Genomic DNA, 17,567 nt, shown 5'->3' with positions numbered 1-17,567 from the left:
ATAAATTCAGCATTTCGAATTTTACAGAGGGGTGACTACACAACGAATCTGTCCACAAGAGGGCACTGCTGTATGTCTACAAGTCCCCCCATGAGGAAACAAGGAAAGAATACCAGATTTTTCCTGTATCTGTAAATGAATCTCCCATTTTTCTTTTACACATTAGTCTTAAGTATCTGGATCCATTATTTTGTATTTAGTCATGACCAGAGCACAGAACAGCTACGAGAAAATCAGCAACCTACTACTAAGAACAACAGATACTACTCTGCATCCAACACTGCAAAGGCAATTGAATTTTTATTCACTAGAGTCATACTTTTGAGGTTAACCGTGCACTCTTTTGCTTGCAGCCACCCTCGGGCAGGGGCGTGGAGAGAAGCCGTGTGAGGGTCCCTCCTGGGTCCTCTCTGCGACACCACCCGCTGGGAGAGGTCCCTACTCCTGTCCTGAGGGTCCCCCTCACGGCCGACGCTGCCTGGAGCGACAATGACTCTTCTCCGCTCCCACCAGCATCAGCGGGTGCTGTCCGTCCCGTCCCACCCTGGTCCCGAGGGTCTCAGTCAGTGCCTGCCCACAGATGCAAGGCGCCTACTTGCCGGGTGAATGAAAGAGTGGGGGATGCAATACACATCTTTCTTGACCACTGCTGCAGACCCGTGACCTCACAACCAGGGGCGCTTCTTCCTGGACGTGCTTTGTGGAGCTGACGCCGATGAGTCAGTCCGGATGACACAAGGACACTTTCTCAGTGGCGGTGACTCATGCCAGAAACTCACTGAGAATCACTCTTCGTTCTCAGCCAAATTTTGTTTTATTTCGCTGACCTTCAGGAACGTTTATAAACTGAAGTGTCATCTGTGTTAAATAGGTTATGTTAGCCAGTAAATCACATTAAAGGGGAAAAATGTCAAGTTTTTGCCCCCGTGTAAGGATTCAGCCCCTGCATAAGCACTGGGTGTCCCTGCAGCAGCGCCTCTCCCCACCTGGGGCACTAGGAGCCCTGGAGCCGCTTGCACTCGCGGGGGCCCACGGCTGCTCCAGCCTTCAGGACACCCTGCAGGCCTGTGAGGGCCTCAACGCCACTCTGTCCCCGACAGCCCCTCCCTGCTACATCCTCCTCTCGGCCAAGCCTTCTGTCAGTGGCCGCGGGGGGTGGCGGTGGTGGCCACGTGTGGACGTGGTCTGGTCGTCGCAGGTCTGGGGCACTCTGGCACCGTGCAGGGAGAGGGAGTGTGTGGGACAGCAGGACTGCCCCAGAAACAAAGAACTGTCCTGCCTGAAGGACTAACATGCAGGCGACAAAGAGGTTCATGGTTACCCAAGACCCCTGTTTCATATATAATCACAACTTTCAACACACCCAACCATCCAAAAGTGTAACTGCCAAGCGAAAAGCAGGGAGAACTGCGTCGCGCTTCTCCAAGAGTGAATCCATGAGCTGAACACCATTCCACTCAGGTCTACACCCTCGGTCTGTGTCACCCTCGCAGCGCCTGCATCTCTGCATTTACAGGCGTGCGTGCACAGGGTCCTCCTGAGAGCGGCGGTGCCCGGCGTTCACATGTCAACACGAGAACTATTTCGTGGTACATTCTTAATTTCTCTTTTATTACATTTAAATACGGTTATAATTATATAAAGTGGTACCTTCTATGATTTCATTTCAGAATAAAAAGGGGAGTTAATCAACATTTGCTCTAAGCAGAATGCTGGGGTTGGTAGCAGTGAGACACACCAAGGAAAAGCCTCGGCATCTGAGCACACTCAGGGCTTCCCTGGGCCTCCCTCAAATGTGTGCAGCTGAGTAAATGCTGCAGAGGTTCCACAGCGCGAGCCCCGAGATGCCCCAACCTCGGAAGATGTTCTCACCTGTAAGACACAAGAAGCAACTTCAATCTTTTTTAGGAGCAAGAGAGGCAAAAGCGGCAACTGTGCCTGAAACTAAAAATACAGGCTCCCTCCAGCGTCACCGTCAGATGGCAAACGAGGCTACTGACAGGAGCGCTTCCACCCGTAGAGACTTTTTCTGGCCACTTCCATGGTTTTTTTTTTCTTTTTCAAACCACTCTGAAAAAAAGACTAATACATCAGATTATTGTTGCCAGAATTAGCTCTCATTTTATGAAACAAATACAAAATGTCTATTCTGCAACTAACATCTATCAGTAGGAGACATGATTCACGACGTTGTGGTATTTGATCATTCCCAGCCCTCCGTTCTGCTTCAGATGCCACCTTTTGTCCTTGGTTATTTTTTTCTGTGCCTTCAAGGACAATTTACTTGTGCAAAGGAGCATAAATAACTCGCTTCTCCGGTGCATGCTTACATTACATAAAAAAAACACTTTCTATTTCACTTAAACAGTATAATTAATGAGGCAGTTTAGGTCTATGGCACCTTGGATGTAGGTGGCCGTAAATCACACTTCACTTGCAGCACTAAAGCACGTCTCACTCCGGGATTCTCGCCATCTCTCAATAAACTCCAGCTACAGAGACACTGATTTAAGGTCGCTAACCGAGCTGAAAGATGAGCTGGGGCTGAACATAAAACTCCACCCCTCTGGCACAAGCAGCGGTGAAAGTAACCTTGGTTTTGCCCTCCCCATGTGCAAAAAAAAAGAAAGAAAAGAAGCATCAGTCGAAGAGTAAGCAAAACCTCTTTTAAAGGTCTCCCTGGGAACCAGGTGCCTGACATCCTTGACGTTTACAGACACAGAAATGGCACGTGGGGCCTTTCCAGGCGCACCTCTCCTCCCCCACCCGACCCCGTGGGCTCCACGTCTGCCCCGTCCAACGTCCCCCAGGCCCAGAGGGTGCTGTGATGTGGCAGACACTCCTCAGCCCCCACCGGGGGAGTGAACGTACACAGAACACGCTCTTGCTGCACTCAGCAGCCTCTGGCGGCCACTTCCGTATACTTCTTCCCCGTGAAAAGACTTCCTTGAAAGTTCAACGCTAGACCTTCTGCAGGCCGCAAATTAACCTTACATCACACTACCGGAATTTTAACACTTGTCTCAACTCCTCTCAAAAGCAGACGCTGAATCATATAATAGTCACAAAAATAAGTACTAACGAAATTTTCTTTTAATCACCTCAAGGAAAATAATCTGCAGCAAAGGCTTTACAGCAAGTCCAGCGTGGCGTCCCCTCTGCAGGGACCGCGCCGGCCGCTGGGGGGCAGCAGAGCACCGGCCGAGAGACGGCGGGGACAGTAAAAAAACGGTCTCTGCTGGAAGCCAGCCCATCACACGCATTTTAAACGGCAAGCCAAAGGCTTAACTAATCAGTTTACGGCAAGCCAGAGGCACTCTTATTAGTCAAATGTTAGCAGAGATGTACAGGTGTTTTGCTCTTACCTCGCACTCAACGTGTTTCTGTTTCCTCGGCCCTTCGGTGCAGGCGGGGCTGAGAAGATCTAAGTGTGGCGTTCGGTTGGCGAGCTTCCTTCAGGCCCCTCTCCAGCTCTCTGTGCCCAACCTGAAAGCCTTCACTCTGTAACAGAAGCATTCCATTACTTTGCATTAATTTAACTCAATAGTAAAGCTTTTTCACCAGTGCAGGAGCTAACTCTAATAATAAATATTGTTAATTAAAAGTCCTCTCCTTGGGAGATGATCCTGCAGGCCACACAGCACAGGCAAAAAAAAAAAAAAAAAAAAAAAATCCCTCTCCTAAACATGTTTCACTTACTTTTACTGTACTCTTACGATATTTAAAGCAGATACCCAATGATCAATCACGCCTTCACCCCCGCGACGATAGGCAGACGCGCACGTGACACGCACCACCGGATCTCTGCTGGCGGACGTGCCAACGCAAACGAGCACCGACCCACGCGCTAAGGAGTGGGGCCCCAGGCAAAGTCCTGTATGGACCTATCTTCCGAAAAAGGGAACGTCACATGCACGGGCCCGCGCACGCGCGTGAGTGCAGACAGAACCAGAGCTGCACATCCGGCATCCTCCCCGCCCCCTCCCGCCCAGGCGCAGGAGCTGAGGCCAGCCCTGCATCCGCACCTCCATGTTATCTCCCCGCCGACCAGCAGCACGACCGCAACGCGCTAAAACACCTACAGAACCTGAACATGGGACATCTCTGTTTTCTTTTCGAAAAACAAACTGATATCCAAATGACGTCTGTGCTGGGCTCCTCCCGTCACCCACCCACAGGGCCACCCACCCCGTCACCACCCGGCGGCCCACCTCCACGCCCGGGCGAAGCGAGTAAAGGGGCGCTGCCTCGGTGCCCACTTCCGCGGCAGGTGGGAGTGGGTCGCAGCGGCCGGGACACGACCCCCCACACTCCAAGGAGAAAGAGGAAGGACCAAGTGCGAACCACGAAGGGGTGAGGTGCCATTCCAGGAGCTTCACAAAACGAAAGTCCACAGACTAAACAGAGCAAGGAAAACACGGCAGGAGCAGCACGACAAGAGGTGCAGAGCCGCACTCGGACACACAGAGGAGGTTTGTAAACTGAGACCTTTAAATACAAAGTACTGGAACGGGGTGATGGAGACTGCCATGCTCCCAGGGGGACTGCAGGGCCGTAAGGACGGGCTTCGGAGCAGGGCCCTGGGCGGACACCCTGGCTCTGCGAGCGGTGACTCGGCCTCTCCAGGTCCCCGGACAACACGCTCCAGACCCACGGCCCCCTCCAGCCATTTGGGTGACCCCAGCTGAGGTTCCGGTCACCGTGGAGCACAGACAGGCCATTCATTCCCTCACACCCTGCCAAATCCCTGACCCACGACATCACAAGCATAACAAAACTGTGGCTGTTCTCAGCCCCCAAGTTTTGGGGTGGGTAAGTCAGGCAGCAAGAGACCACCGAAATGGAACTATCTCTGCAAACCCTGACAGCACTAACGTAGAGTAAGAGGGTACTAGGAACTTTACTCCAAAAATCTGGTAAACTGAGGCAAAATGAGCAAATTCCAAGAAAAATGCAACTCATCAGAGCTGACTCAGGAAGAAACAGAAAATCTGACTAAACTACCAGCGTTAAAGAATTAGAATCAAGAAAGAAAAATCAGTGTACAAAGAACACTCCACGCCTAGGTGGCTTCTCCAGAAAGTCCCACTCAGCGTTCAACAGGAACACGTCTGTGAAGAACATGAAGAAAAAGTATGGGCCAAACTCACTCCTGAAGACAGATGTAAAAATCCTCAACAAAACGTCAGCAAACGCAATCCAACAATATTTTTAAAGGCTGATACAGCATGATCAAGTTGGCACGAAAATAACTGCATGCGTGAAAAATCAAGTGACGTAATCCACCATGTTAATAAATCAAGAGGGACGTAAGAGAATACACCCACGACTCCGTATGTGACGCCCAATCACAGGCACTGCTAAGCTGGACCCTGAGGGGTGCACGCTCCGTGGTAAACTAAAAAGAACGGCAAGGACAGCGTTACTCTGAAGCACAGGACAGCGGCCATATGGACAGGAAGGGAGGGGCCGTGGTCAAGGAGACGGAGACACAGCGTCTGCTTTTACCCCGGGGGGCGGCTGCACGGACGTGTCATGAGAACTACTCTCTTGCACCCGCACTCTTCTGCAGGAACCACACGGCTCACAACACGGATGCTTGAGACAACCAGGCACTGAGAACAAAACACGCCTGCAGTGCCCACGGTGTCCACGAGCATCGTCGAGAATGACCGAGCCCAGCACGGCCGACCCGGGAACCACGCGGGCGAGCGGCACCGACCGCCCGCAGTCAGGCTGGGCTGCCACATCCGCGCGCGGCCCCTCAGTACCCGCGGGGCCTCTGCGTCCGCAGGTCGCGCAGCGCTGTAGAGCGGACTGCTGATGGAAGCCCGAGCGGTTCACACCCACGCTGTTCCGGGGCCAACTGCAGCTGCCATACAACGAGCCAGATGAAGCCAGGGGCAGCGGCAACCGGCCAACCACCTGCACTAGCAGAGAGGGCTATGGTGGCAAGACCGTGAGAAAAGTCAGGAGAGGCAGCTAGAGGTTTCCTATTTCCTGCAGAAGAGAAGAAGAAAGACCCCGTGGGGAAAGGAGAGGGAGCTTGGGGAGCCGGGCTCTGGGGAGAAGAGGCCAGTTGGTGAAGCAGGGCTGAGTCAGAATCCTGCCCCGTCTCGTTTGCCTGGATGCACCATAGGAAACGGGCAGGGCACGGGACACCCTAAAACCCCCAAACGGGGTGGAGGTGGGGTGGGACACACAGAGGAGCCCCGCCAGGTGGTGGCTCCGTGGCCTCCGGCCCTGACACGTTCAGGCACCACCGCCTTCTGGAGCCTTCTCCTGGTGACTGCGCCTGGCTCGGGACACCCTCCTCTGACAGCGGCGTGACCCCAAATTAGTTAGGCTGGAGGGGTTTCTACGGCAGGTTCCAGCCGCCTCTCTGCTGACAAGAGGAGTTCAGATGCCACAGCAATGATGATAAAACAGGGGTCACTTAAGATTTAGCGCACCTAGTACCAACTGCAAGTCCAGAACTAGTTGTATTGAGATAAATGCCTCACTCAGCACTTGATGGGATTGCTGTGCCCCTGAGAATCACATTGATTAAATGAAGCAATTGCATTTCCTTTTAAAGTGATATTTATCGTTATAATTTAATGAGACTGGAAATTAGGGCTTAACTCTGCCACAAAATAAGTGCTCTCATTTTCTACCTTGTAGGTGTGTAAACCTGTCACATGAGCGTGCAGTTAAACAAAGCAGATTCTCCGATGTTTAGAGACACCGATTATTCAAGATACAAGGCTTGCTATGCTCAAGGCAAGTGAACAGGTAAACGACCACCTGAGGGATGCTGAGACAAGGAGCGCTCTTCCTCGTCACTGACAGCGGCCACGGTTTTAAGTGCTTAACTAGCCCTACGGACAGGTACCCACCAGAGAAGGATGGCGAGCGGACGGGCACCGGGAAGAGAGGCTGCAGGTGGGGCCCGAGTCACGGAGCCAGGGCAGGGAGGGCACCGACGCCCCTCAGCTGAGACAGAAAGCAGGAGGAGTCCATCAAGATGCTTTTGGTGAGAGGGAGAGGGGAGGCCTCTCAGGAGAAGCTGCAGGAGAAAGAGGAGTCCAGACTGTGTTTTCAGAAAGATCACGCTGACAGCTCTGTGGGCAAAGGCCGGAGGGTGAGGCTGGGACAGTTAGGGGACAGAGGGATTACAGAGATGGAAAACATCAGAGGTATCTCATCTCACAGGTGCCATGGACAGGCCTTGGGAATGAGGCCTACGGGTGGAGGAATGAAATGAAGCCGGAGTGACTCCAAGGATCCTGGTTCCTTCAAAGGGGCAGAGAGGCTTTTCAATAACCAATGTGAGAAAGTCAAAGGAAAACAGGAAATTTTAGAAGATAGGTGTTTTTCAATTGTTCTGAACTATTAAAACCTCTGAAGTACATTAACTGTGGTCATTGATATTTCAGCTTCAACAGAGACAAAACCTTTCCTGGCTGAGATTTCATAAGAATAAAGTCAATTCTAGTATGTGAACTACTATGGAGAGAAGTGAAAGCTTCACGTGGTAAAACTGCAATGAACGCTTAAATACAAGAACGTTCAAGTAATCGGTACAAATCCCAAGGAAGGGGAACCGCCATTGGACAAATATCATGCAGTCAGGGCTTGATAAATGGGGGGGGGGGGGGGTGGAGAGCATTCAGTTCCTCTGATACTTCTATGAAGAAAGAAATGCCCAAGGAAATGGTAGTCTAGTCCAGAGGTCTTGGTTTGATTTAATCTTTTTTTAAAATGTATTTATTTATTTTTGGCTGCGTTGGGTCTTCGTTGCGGTGCGCGGGCGTCTCACTGCGGTGGCTTCTCTTGCTGCGAAGCACAGGCTCTAGGCGTGCGGGCTTCAGTAGTTGTGGCTCGCAGGCTCAGTAGTTGTGACGCATGGGCTTAGGTGCTCCATAGCACGTGGGATCTTTCTGGACCAGGGCTCGAACCCACGTCGCCTGCATTGGCAGGCGGATTCTTAACCATGGCGCCACCAGGGAAGCCCCTGATTTAATCTTTTTTGTATGATTTAAACTCCATTTGGAATTCCCTGGCGGGCCAGTGCGTTCACTGCCAGGGCCCGGGTTCACATCCTGGTTGGGGAACTAAGATCCTGCAAGCCGCGCAGCGCAGCCTAAATAAATAAAGTCCATTTAGGAAATGCTCCACACGGCACATTTTGTTCCATGACCTCCGAGAACCACACTTGTCACTGCTCCCACGCAGGGCCCACTTTGGTCTGAGTCAATGGGACTGGGTCCAGGTCGAGAACACTGGATCCACCTCGTCCTGAAGGCTCAACCAAACGCATGTTTCTCACATGACCTCGGTACCTCCCAATAGGGCCTCAGTTTACCAACCTTTTATTTCCCCTGCATTTTGGGCTTAACAGACCAACCAAAATGGACTTTGTCATTTGTTCTACTTAGTGAATTAAATACATTCCAGGTTCTGAGCAAATAAGAATAACGTACTTTCCCTCGTAAGCAAGATTCCTTTGGAATGAAGCACTGCAACAATGTGGCTGGGTCTCTGAGTCATCACGCCGAGTGAAACAAGCCAGACCAAAAAGGGACGAGCTGCCTGACCCATCCACGTCAACTCCAGAAGGTGCAAATGATCCACTGTGGCAAGAAGTGGGCAGGTGGGGTCGTGTTCATGACCTTCACAGGGCGGCGCTCCCACAGGGTCTCGAGACTCATCCATTTGTACACGTTACAGGGTACAGGGTACAGGGTCTGGGCACGTGTCAACTGCACCTCAAAAAAAGCTGTTTCTAAAAGAGACTACTTTGGGAGATCAGCTGGGTGCTTTGTGTCCACCTAGAGGGGTGGGATGGGGAGGGTGGGAGGGAGATGCAAGAGGGAGGAGATATGGGGATATATGTATATGTATAGCTGATTCACTTTGTTATACAGCAGAAACTAACACACCATTGTAAAGCAATTATAATCCAATAAAGATGTTAAATAAATAAATAAATAAATAAATAAATAAATAAAATAAAAAAGACTACTTTGTTCTGAATTTTAAAACCCCTCTTCCTATTTTTTGAAGTGAATTGGTAACATTACTGGAAATATTTTTATGACCTGAAGGAAATGTTATTTTTTCAAACTTTCAACAATCAAATACTTCATGGGAAATTAAAGCGTGTTGCAAACATTAAAACAATTCATTAAATAGGTGGGAGACTTCTCCCTATCTCTATATATTTTATTGTTTTATGATGGTTTTTAGAGAAACCCAATGTTCCCACCAGTAGGAATGAGCCCTGCGTCTCCACAGGAAGAAAGCAGGGATGGAGTGGGGAGGAGAGAGACAGAGACAGACAAAGAGAGAGGGAGAAACACAGAGAGACACACAGAGAGAGGGACAGAGAGTCACAGAGAGAAGGGGAGAGAGGAACAGAGACAGAGGCGGGAACAGAGCGGGCGAGCAGGGCGCTGTCACCGCAGGGCCCAGAGCACAGCCTCCCCCTGCCTCTCCCGCGCTCAGGCCCAGGACGATGCAGACACACAATGAAGGCAGCACCGGCAGCACCCAGCACAGAAAAGGAGCGACTCAGTCCCGGGCACAGCGGGGACTGCCTGAGTCTCCAGGACGGCAGGTGCGGCAGGTGGGGAGAGACAGGCGCTCTGAGCCCTCCCTGTCCTCGGCTCCTGTTCCCTTCAGGACAAACCAGCAAGGCCAGTGGGTGAGCAGAAGAGGGGTCTTTGCCAAGGGGAGCCCAAAGGCATGCCGGCCTAGACGCCCCCATCCCAGCCGACAAAGCACACGACCAAGAGAAACGTGAGGAGAACCCAGAGCAGCGGAGGAGGGGGGCCTGGCCCAGAGGATGCCCGCCCGCCCCAGGGCTGCAGCCACTGCCCACAGATGCCAGGAAACCCACCAAGACGGCCCCGCCCACCTCCCCCCAGAAACCTGGACTGGATCATGAAGAGAACAGCTGGAGAAAACGAAAAGCCCTCCAGATTGAAATGCATGAGCCAAGTACACAGAGGAGAGTGAAAAGAAGAATTAAATGCAAAGGAACACTCAGGAGGCTTCCCGTAACCGAAAGAACAAGGACCCGAGACCCGCACAGGCCAGAGCAGGTGAGGAGAGATGTTAGGGGCAGCGGCCCGGGGCGGGGGAGCGCTGAGACCGACCATACACTTCGAGGTCTAAAAATACCAATAACGCAGAAACTTCCCTAGGGACTCGTGTCCCTGGGTGACAACAGCGCCAGCTTCTACCGTCACATCCCTGCGTTACATAAACTTGGGACATCCACCAGCCACACTTCGATCAGGTTCATGTCAAACTAACACGTTCTCAGAAGCTCTTAACTAAAATCCAAACAAATGTGATCTCTGTATTTCTTAAGTAATGTTATAATTTTAAAAGTATTCGGTCAGGTTATTTATCAAATACTGAAAATTAATATATTCTATTATCCATTGCAAGGAGATGAGCTGCCTAAATAGGAAAAAGCCTTTAATCATTTCTGATAGAAAGTTCTCAAATCTGTCTCCTTGCTCTTACATAAGATGAACTAAATATAAGTTTTTAACCAGAAAATGCCCTTTGGTTAGGGAACAGAGAGGAGAAAAGGGCAGGTCCCTAGAAGGAAAGAAGCTCCCTTGGTGGGGAGACCAGCCTCCCTGGGCAAATAAAATGAAAGTAACTATTATAAACTTAGCCCCCAGAGAGCAGGAGGCCCGGGGCCCGGGAGGGATGGTAAGACCCCCGCCAGTGGGAGGGGAGGGGGCAGATCCCCTTCCACGGTGAGAAAAGCCAAGACGTCTCGAACGGCACCTTGGGGCTCTGCCAGCAGCGCCACACGAGGGTCCATCTCAGAAGGAGGAGGAGGGGGTCGCGGAGAGTAGCGGGAAAGAAGAAAGGTGGGAACAGGCGGCCGTGAACCTCACAGACCCTCAGAGGAGGGAAAGGAGGCCACGCTTCCTGACTCTCCTCACAGCCGCTGTGACCTTGCCTGGAAACCCATCAAGGACACTGCAGGAATTAAAAACTACTGCCAACTTCTCTTACAAACAGAGACACAAAAACCGTAACCAAAATACAAGCAAATTCAAACCCACGCACGTATGGAAAAGAGCACATCACAACCAAGTTGGACGTGTCCATACCAAGAAAGGGCGGTTGGCTGAATTTTGAAAATAAATCAATATTCCACGTCGCCAGTGACATTTCTACTCAAGAGCGCTTTCACACGGACTCCTCAGTAACCCAAACTGGCATTTCCCTCAACGTCCATTAGTGTGATGAACTCCACTGTGGAAGAGAACTGAAAACAAGGAGAGAAGAAATAAAGAAGCTGAGAGGATGAAAAACAGTATTTCTGCCAATCATGAAAATAAAGACCAAGCACATAAAAGCCCCCGCCCCCCGCTTTCTCCCCTGGGGAGGAGGAAGGGCGACAGGGCTCGGCGTCCTCGGAAGATCCCAGTGCGTCCGTCAGGAAGTTGTGAGAAGAGCCACAGGGTGAGGCGGGGGGACAGCCAGCCGGCCATGCAGCCCCTGTCCTCTGTTTTCCACACGTGGCACGGCCTCCGCTGGGCGCCGGGCGGAGGGAGAAGGCTGCTCCACCCTGTTCCTAGAGCAGGGGTGCAGAGGGTTCCCCAAGTCCGCGGCAAGAGTGAAATTAGACACAAAACGGTGTGTCTGTGTGTCCAGGTGCATCTTCCCAGTGAAAACAGACAGGGCTTCAGTCAGACGCCCAAAGAGCCCCGGCCTGCATCCCGTTTCGGGCGAGGATCTAACCACTGGCTGTGCCTGAACCCAAACCCGGTCCTCTCTTTGGCACTGAACCAACAAAACATCAGAGCCTCTCTTTTATCAGTACTAGTTGATGGTAACCTATAAAGTGAATTATTAAGAAGCACTCAAATTTGTAATTCCTAACCCACACCTGGGGTGTCCCCAGGTGCAGACAGAAGTGCGGTCCCCACACCCAGCACAGGTGCCCACAGAGGGCCACGCGCCCCACGTTCAGAAAGAACACTTCATTTTCGACGATAGCTTTAATTTACTATGGATTTCAATGGCTACTATTGTTATTTTTATCGTTATAACTTTAGCTTTCTTTTATCATTTCACATTAGTTTAATATGGGTTGTTTGTATATACAGGGATGAAAATTTTGTCAGCTTTTTGGAACGATAATTTTTCAAAAACTAAACTTACCAGTATCATAAATCAACTCCAACTTTACTGCAAAACACATGCATAGAACCCCTCCGAATTGTAGGGGTACAATGAGGTAGAGATGTCTCATTTACTGGCAATGTGCTGACTCCCAGTATACGAAATTTAACTAACTTGCAACACACTATCAAGGTAAGTGTAACAAAATTACCCAGCTATTTTTTTTTTTTTTTTTTTTTACCCAGCTATTTTTAAGTTTATGGGGCACTCTTACATAATACAAAATGACAAGTGAAAGTACAACACGTTTCTTAAAAGATTTATATATGCTGCTGACAAATTTACTGGAACTGGCTCATTTAATTTCTTCCCAAATCTTTGATAATGTTGAGCAATTTTTCCAGGGGAAAGAAAAAACCCCCCCGTTCAAGATGTTCAAAGGCACAGAACCTTGCCACTAACAGTGATCTAAAGACTTTTCATTGTAAATAGTGACAAAGTCCACATCTTCCTTCCTTTCTTCCCAACGCCCTGTTGAAAGGTCAGAAGAGGTACTTTCTGGCCGTGAAGGAGCCGTAATAGTGCTGAAAAATGACAAAGGGGGCTCGCAGCCCAGGAAGCTGGGACGGCCGCTCACGGCAGAAAGCAGGTGGACCCAGGCTGACTCGCTGGAGTGGAAGGAGCCGTTGCAAGACAGCAGCGCAGGGCTTCCCAAGAGCAAGGAGCCAAGGGCAGGAGTATGACCCCCGGGCCACAGCTTGACAATACTCTCCAAAGACAGTCTGAGGTTTCCAAGGCGGCGGGGGTGGGGGTGGGGGTCCAAGTATGGTCACTTGGACCTGGAAGAGAAGTGGATCAGGGCGAAGAGCAATTCTGAGTCAAATAATCAGCACCGGAGGCCACGGGCAGGGAGAGAAGGAGAGAGCAGGAGAGATCTACCCGCAAAAGAACGAGCATCGAGCTGCCATCTGACTTCTCACCAGCAACACCAGACTCTGGAAAACACTAGAGCATACTTTCTGAGTTCCAAGGGAAAAGTGTATGAACCGAGAATTCTAGACCCAGCCAAATTACCAATCAAGTATGGGAACAAATAAACCACATGTTTGAACACTGCATGCAGGAACCCAAGAAGTCTCTCAGCCATGCGTTCCATAAAGAAGTGGATTAAGCTGGGGTGAAGTGAGGGAGTAGCTCTGACATACATACACTACCAAACGTAAAATAGTCGGCTGGTGGGAAGCAGCAGCATAGCACAGGGAGATCCGCTCAGTGCTTTGCAATGACCTAGAGGGGTGGGATAGGGAGGATGGGAGGGAGGCTTAAGAGGGAGGGGGTATGGGGACATGTGTATGCATATGGCTGATTCACTCTGTTGTGCAACAGAAACTAACACAGTATTGTGAAGCAATTATACCCCAATAAAGATCTATTTTAAAAAAAAAAAGAAGTGGATTAAGGAGGTGCTCCAGCAAAACAAAAACGGAATTTAAGAAACGAACATCATGGGATGTGAGAAACCACAGCAGCTGAAGCAGCCAGAGGCAGCACCGAAGCCCGAAAAGAAATCAGGAGGCTCTTCTGCACATCCTCTTTCCTGCGCAACAGCTTTGTGATGCAGAATTACGTTTTCTGTCTTCTCCAGTCAAGCTATTTGGCTCTGCAGTAAAATATATTTATATTATCATAATACTATACACTTTGCTTTCCTTACGTTAACATTTCTGGACTAAAGCTGTAGAAAAAGCACAGAAAGCTTAATGACAGATGAGAAACAGACTACAAATGTTTTAAGTTTTGTCAATATAAATCTAAAAATATAACCCATAAAAGCCAAGAACTAGAGAGGCACTGCTTGCTGGCTCCCCACGTGAACAGAAGTGAGACAAAGTGACAGGGGTAAAGATGAGAAGGACATGAAAGCAGAGGGAGAAGACGCACACCATCAACTGTTCACCCCTGGGGAGAGCACAGAGGAAGAGGGAACGTGTAACTTCATTCTCGCTCAAAGGCTGGGCCGCATGTAAGAAGATTAATATTTAGTTAAAAATACCTTTAAACACCTGTTAAAGCACCAGAGTTCTTTTATAAATTGAGTACACTCTTATACCATGTGCAGATATCACTTCAGGTTTTTTTTTAAACAGTTAAACTGAAAGGACACCCTTATCCATCAGGGTGTATTAAACAACTGCAGTGCATCTGTAGGACAGAATAATAAGCTCTCCTTGTAACAAGTGAAGTAGTTATGAGCACTATATTAGTTACATAAAATTGAATGCTTTTAAAACTATTTTTTACCGTGAAAGCAAAAAGATAAAATGCGTCAGTCCTAAGAAGAGGAAGGTACCTCTGTACTAACACGTCCATGGTGTAATGACGAAGGTATATGACACAATGGTGCAGAGACTAAACCAGGATTTCACAGAGAACCTCCACATACGCATCACACGTATATGGTAAGTATGTACATATATCTCAGAAATCCCATGTATGCAGCAGAAGTCCCGTGCACGTCACGGAAATGCCACATACATAACACAAATCCCCCACGTCTACGATGGAAGAGCCACACACAGCACAGAAGTCGGTGCTGACAAGCGCTGTTCAGTTGCCTCCTTCTGCATTTCTCCTGCGTGTCCCCGCCACACACACTTTCACACGCCCGACACGCCGGCCCGGAGGGAGAGCAGCTGTGGCGGGGAGACGCCACGGCGCTTGGAGACGACCTCCCTGGAAACTCAAAAGGGCAGCGGGCAAAGCGTCCTGGGAGAAGAACGTGGCCAGAAGCAGCGCTGCATCGAGGCCGTGTCCTCTCTGCTGTGCCCCCGTCCTTAGAGGAAGAAATCCCAGAAGCATAATGCTGTCCATTCCACGTGGGATCAAAAGAGCAGGGACAGAAAACATCTTCGGTAAAGTCCTTACTAAATGTTGTTATACCCTGAAAACGAAAATATAAACCACTTCTCCAGTTGTTGCTGTTAATTTGTACCACATCTTGCTCCAGTGATCTAAGAGGCCCGCAGAAATACGTAGAGGAGCAACAGCCTATCAACTGTGTTTAGGGAAAAAATAAAACACATACGAAAGAAGCTCAAAGGACACAGACAAATGTTAGTAGCAACAGCTGCTGTTGGGCAATGGGATTAACGTGCCTCCTTCTTCCTAGTTTCGCATCTCTGCAAAGTAAACAGAGTCCACAATGAGCATATTTTGTTTTTGAAAAAAATATAAAATCTTACGTAAAAGAAACTCGGAAATGCAAGAAGTGTTCTTCAAAGACAGCAGCTGAGGCAAAGGGACAGTGGCTGCGTGAGAGCACAGACACTGGTCCCGCCAGCCCCCGCCCTCGGACAAGGCCAAGTCTCAGTCTGACCCTGTTTATACGACAAAACTGGCTCAGACAAGCAGCTGTTCCTGTGCTGAACTGGGAGAAGCCTCGCCCTGGGGACACCCTCACCAGCATCTCTCCCCCCAGTATCCACCCTCACGCAAAAGGGCTGAGTCTCCACAGTAAAAATGCAGAGCACGGGTCCTCGCATAAAGAGGTGACAACGGAGAAGTCATTTAGTTAACAGATACATATCTCCTCAGCTTTTGGCTTTGCAGAAAATGACGAGATAAATTCCCTTAATGGATAAGTCTGCGCCCCTAATACTTAGGTCAGGGGATGCCCTTGCCCTGGAGTTCAGGTAAGGCACTAGACACCCCGGACAAGGCCACGGCTCTGGGCTCAGCCTCAAGACATATGTGTTACACAACAGCACTGCAGACCAACACTGGAGTTTCAGAGCAAATGAACTGTCCTCACCTACCAGACAAAGCTGATGACTTCTGCAAGAATCCTTGGGTTTAACTGACACACAGAAAGATGTCTCAACTCTTAAACGTGTGAAGTTCAAAACCCAAGGCTTCAGGAGAAGGGGGGTCGTGCTGAAGTCAAAGGCGCGCAGGCACAGCAAGTCAGCACCCTCATAACAACGGAACTCAGAAAACGCACACGTGGGAACGCCCACCGCCCAACCGTGAGCTCCAGCGAGGGCACCGCTGCTACTCCGTTTTCACACTCGATAACGGGCCCACCCGTCACTCACTCTGTGACCAGCCAGAGGACGAGAGCGGACCACCTCCCCCTGAGCACCAACACATGAGATCGAATATCCAAAAACATGTATTTTTCCATTTCTGGGATGAAGAAATGGAACTCAGTTCAAAATGTGGTTTGTCACCAGATGGCCGGTCACTTTACTTTTCTCCTGAGCCTGCACAGCTGGGTAAGTGACCTGGGAGCTGGAAGAAGCAAACCTCCCCAAGATCCTGCTTTGCTGTGGCTGGACCCTCTCCCCAGCGAGCCAGCACAGGGCCTCCGTGCAGATCGGTGTGACCCGCGTGCCGGGCTAGGAACAGAGCTGGCGTCGTGCCTGCTGGAAAATCTAGCTCCCCAGGCCTAGAGGCTCCAGGCTTTCCCTCCTGGATGCCCACCTCCCGGGGCTGCACAGGGAGTGAATACAACAATCCAGGCAGAGGACTCCGCAGGGTTCACGCACTGCGGACGGAGTGGGGGACGAGGATGACCAGGTGAGGACGGAAACCACCTGTTAACAAACCCCGACATGCTCGTAATCTACAAAAATTAAGTGATGTTGAACAGTTTCAATATTTGATTCAGTACAATCAAACCCCAAAAGAATGTTCCGCTCAAGTACTACCTCCTCCGTGAAGACCCGGCAACTGCGAAGCCCTCCTGCCGCCCAGAGGCCCCTCTGCCCCACGAGGGTGGAAGGCCTCCCCGCTCCAAGCCCCTGAGATGCATCCTGGGGGTGATCTGTGGTCTCATGGGAAAGCATGCCACATGGATCTCCAACACCTGCCGTACCTGGTGAACCCTGCCTGCCTCCTGTTCCGATCTGTGTTTTATCTGTGTGCCATCTAACAGGCCGGAGCCTTTGAGGGCAGGAACCAAGAAAACCTCCAGGTATTCTCAGGCCCAAGCCACTGCCTAGTAAGAATGTGCTCAGTATTTTTTACTGAGTGTGGTAACCTCTGACTGATACACAGGCGATGTCTACTAATCCTGGGTATTCATTAAAAGAAAACTTTATGCCACTAACCGTGTCAGATCACATGGTTTTCCTCAATTTATAAAAGAATTCTGGTGCTTTAACAGGTGTTTGAAGGTATTTTTAACTAAATATTAATCTTCATACATGTGATATGTATATATGACTAATCTTAACAGTAAAGATTAAGCTCACAAAAGTAAAAGCCAATTGTGACTTCCAACTTGAAATCTCTGAGAAAGTTATAAAGTGGCTAAGCTAAACTGACCTTTGCACTTGTCAAGGAAGGGCTGACTGGGATATAACTGTGTCAGTCGTAAGGAGTTATTTCAACGGTGGCTAATATTAAAGAACTCTCAGTAGTTC

The 17,567-nt window shown here is 49.9% G+C and overlaps 1 protein-coding gene across 4 annotated transcripts in view; it reads right to left on the bottom strand.

The window, feature by feature from the left end:
- Positions 1-17,567, bottom strand: part of ADARB1 (adenosine deaminase RNA specific B1) — a 116,899-nt gene that overhangs the window by 63,369 nt on the left and 35,963 nt on the right. For all 4 annotated transcript variants that reach the window (XM_068547203.1, XM_068547206.1, XM_068547204.1 and 1 more), the window contains exon 2: positions 3,366-3,501. The gene's annotated coding sequence lies outside the window, so the exon portion shown is untranslated. The remainder of the gene's footprint in view (positions 1-3,365; positions 3,502-17,567) is intronic.

The sequence above is a fragment of the Eschrichtius robustus genome, chromosome 6 (genome assembly GCF_028021215.1).
Source record: "Eschrichtius robustus isolate mEscRob2 chromosome 6, mEscRob2.pri, whole genome shotgun sequence".
Taxonomy (NCBI): Eukaryota; Metazoa; Chordata; class Mammalia; order Artiodactyla; family Eschrichtiidae; genus Eschrichtius; species Eschrichtius robustus.
The sequence above is the reverse complement of the archived record's forward strand: the minus strand, read 5'-3'. Positions and strand labels throughout refer to the sequence as shown.